This window comes from Ascaphus truei, unplaced genomic scaffold (assembly GCF_040206685.1).
Source record: "Ascaphus truei isolate aAscTru1 unplaced genomic scaffold, aAscTru1.hap1 HAP1_SCAFFOLD_698, whole genome shotgun sequence".
In the NCBI taxonomy this organism is placed as follows: domain Eukaryota; kingdom Metazoa; phylum Chordata; class Amphibia; order Anura; family Ascaphidae; genus Ascaphus; species Ascaphus truei.
In genome coordinates, this window is record NW_027457032.1 from 42,501 (window position 1) to 46,189 (window position 3,689).

Sequence of the window (3,689 nt, forward strand, 5' to 3'; positions counted from 1 at the left end):
CTGGGGGCGGGACTAGGTGGCGAGTAGATTTTTTGGTTGGGCGAGTAGATTTTTGGGTGATTTGTCGAACACTGTATATATATATATATATATATATATATATATATAGCTTATTGCTGCAGCAAAGGTTATTCCCACCTTTCTCCTAGGGCAGGGATATCCAAACAATGTAATTCCAGCGCACAGCAAAAAGAGAGTCGGGTTAATAAAAAATAAAATAATTTATTTAAACCGCATTAAAAAAATAGAGGGTGCAACCTTTCAAGGATGAGTTGTGTATGTATATATATGTGTGTGTGTATGTATATACAGTATATGTGTGTGTGTATATATATACTTTTATTTTTAATTATTTTATTTTTTATTAACCCGAATCTCTTTTTGCTGTGCGCTGGAATTACATTGTTTGGATATCCCTGCCCTAGGAGAAAGGTGGGAATAACCTTTGCTGCAGCAATAAGCTTGAGAAGTATATTATTTATATTTTTTCTTACATTTTCTTTTGAAGATTTTTTGCACCATAATGTATGGCACTTTTTGTTAAACTGTTTTAATTGCTGTGTAGCACAAATCAGGAAAAATGATGTAAATATGGCAGAAACGTCGGTTCCTATTTTAATCAACCAAGTTAAGTCTACTGTAAGCTGTATATTTACCCATTTTTGGACATTAGTGGTGTCAAGTGTGGGGGTTTTGGCCCAGGATTACAGGGGTTAAACCCCATTAGGCCACCCTCTACTCTCACCTGAGAAGCAAGGGGTTAACTGGGCTGGAGTCCAGTAATGTGGTTTTGCCTTGCTTCAGCCATCCAACTGTTTATTCCCCTGTAAAAATTTATTGTTTCTGTTCCAGTGACTGCACCACACAAACACTGGAATCCATCCGGGAGGGCAAGGGTTAATAGTTGAATAGTGATTCTAGCCCTTTGTTTAAGTTACCCTCAAAGATGCCTGCCTACTAAGGAATGCGACCAAATGTTTAGGAAGCTGGAGTGGTTGGTGAGTGTTAAAACTCACACTTACAAACCATAGTATCCTGCCAGACACTCAATTTGGTAGACTGGCCAAACGCCCCTGATTTAGGAGTGGGGCTACAGAATGAGTGACCTTATTAAATATAAGAATATTATGAGATGTCCTCGGCTGAACATGCTATAAGTTACATATGTGTAAGCGGGGGGCCGAGCCGCAAATAATGATTACAGACACCTGCTGTTTAGCAGGTCCTATGAGACAGATATTAATATCTCTCTTAATTTAATATTACACTGTAATATTTAGTCTTATTGGGAGCGTCATGCGTGTCGGAATGTATTAATATGGCTCGCGTGCCAGTAAGTTTCACTGAACTGAAGTTATGACGTTATTTAGATAGGAAAAGCAGTTTTTAAACGTCCTTGGGTGGGAGGAGTTTTACTCTGAGGAAAACTGTCAACCTCACCACTGATTTATGAGAGGGGCTGGGTTTAGGTTGTGTTCAATGGGAAATAATTGTATAAGAACCAGGCTCAGCCTATGGCTATTGTCTTTCGTGTCTTGATGATTATGAAGATTGCTGTATGAACTGCCAGTCCAGATGTGACTGTTTCATCATTCCATCTTAAGTGAGTGTCCATATTTTGTCTGTCATTTGTATATCTCGTGTGTTCACCTTTTTCAAGGAATAAATTATATTTTATCATATCTAAGTCTCGTCCAGTTCAACCCAGTTATATTTTGGTGTGTATTATTAATAGCCTGTCTCAAAGCTACCGTCACAAGTGGTCAGATACTCGTGGGATGCCAATGGCTAGCTGGCCCCTTGAGCCACTAAAGGGTTAATATATCACAAAGTACTGCACCGACACACTTTATTCGAGCAAATACCCAGTATGTACCTGGCAGATACCTGGAATGCGCCGCTCCTCACCTCTGACAAGCCCCGTTGCGTTTGCCTTCCCAGCCTGGGTTCATGCCTGGCTGACGGGCGGCTGATCTGTTAAATGATAATGATTAGGATTTAATAGGCTGCAATGCTTCGCGTGTCTACCAGATGGCATAAATTCATGAATTGTAATGCAGTATATATATATATACTGTGCAGTATTGCAGCCAGTGGGAATAAAATGCTTCAATCCCTGCTTGGAAAATAACCCAATGCACTCGGGCAGAAAACAGTCACAAACCTCAATACACCCGGGTATACCCGAATTCGTGGGACTAGCCGAGCTCGAATAAAGTGTGTCGCCAGTGTACAACAAAAGTTATTTGATAAGAACAATATATGAAGAACATTGATACAGGGAGTAATGTGATTTCTATTACTGGCGTGAGGAGAAAATATTTATTTCCATTTATGAGACATAATTGTAACATGATTAATTGGGGTGTTTTTTTTGCCTTCCTCTGGGTGAATGTAACGATAACAATGTAGCTTTAATTATGTTCAGTATGTTGCACGAGTAGAATTTTATAAAGGTTCAACTCAATGAACATATATCTCTCATCCAAATCTTCTCTGATGCATTGCAATGTTACATTAATACATTTTCTCACCATAGATGTATCTTCAGCACATGACTCGTCTGTGAGCAAGAAGCAACGTAAGAAATGTCCCAAACATCAAATTACATGAGGGGTTAATGGAAATATGTTTTAAGGACTTCAACATTGCATAAGTCTGTATGAGAATTGGAACAAGATTACCAGAAACTCGGCAGAGCATTCCTATACATCAACAGCCTTTTACTAAACTTACAGACACCGCAAGACAAGGAGAGGGTTTAAAGAACAGAGACATGAACCCCTACTGTGGGACATACGGTAATGTTATACCGCAGATAATCCATACAGGGAAGAAATCCTATAACTGCTCTGAATGTGGGAAAAGCTTCAATAAGAAATATCATCTTGTTACACACCAAATAATCCACACAGGGGTGAAGCCTTATAACTGCTCTGAATGTGGGAAAAGCTTCAGTCAGAAATCAAATCTTGTTACACACCAAATAATCCACACAGGGGTGAAGCCTTATAACTGCTCTGAATGTGGGAAAAGCTTCAGTCATTAATCAGGTCTTGTTACACACCAAAGAATCCACACAGGGGTGAAGCCTTATAACTGCTCTGAATGTGGGACTAGTTTCCATGATCAATCAAGTTTTTGTAGACACCAAAGAATCCACACAGGGGAGAGACCCTATAACTGCTCTGAATGTGGGAAAAGCTTCATTAAGAAATCGCATCTTGTTACACACCAAAGAATCCACACAGGCGTGAGACTTTCTAACTGCTCTGAATGTGGGAAAAGCTTCAGTAACAAATGGCTCTTGTTACACACCAAAGAATCCACACAGATGTGAGACCTTTTAACTGCTCTGAATGTGGGAAAAGCTTCAAGCAGAAATCAATTCTTGTTACACACCAAAGAATCCACACAGGGGTGAGACCTTATAAATGCTCTGAATGTGGGAAAAGCTTCTGTCAAAAATCAAGTCTTGTTACACACCAAAGAATCCACACAGGGGAGAAGCCTTATGATTGCTCTGAATGTGGGAAAAGCTTCAGTCGGAAATCGCATCTTGTTACACACCAAAGAATCCACACAAGGGAGAGGCCCTATAACTGCTCTGAATGTGGGAAAAGCTTCAGTCGGAAATCGCATCTTGTTAGACACCAAACAATCCACACAGGGATGACACCCTATAAACT

General features: G+C 39.8%; 1 protein-coding gene across 2 annotated transcripts in view; it reads left to right on the top strand.

Moving 5' to 3' along the window:
• LOC142485988 (uncharacterized) overlaps positions 1-3,127 on the top strand; it is a 13,757-nt gene extending 10,630 nt beyond the window's left edge. For both annotated transcript variants that reach the window (XM_075584646.1, XM_075584647.1), the window contains exon 3: positions 2,540-3,127. The gene's annotated coding sequence lies outside the window, so the exon portion shown is untranslated. The remainder of the gene's footprint in view (positions 1-2,539) is intronic.
• Positions 3,128-3,689: the final 562 nt, after the last annotated feature.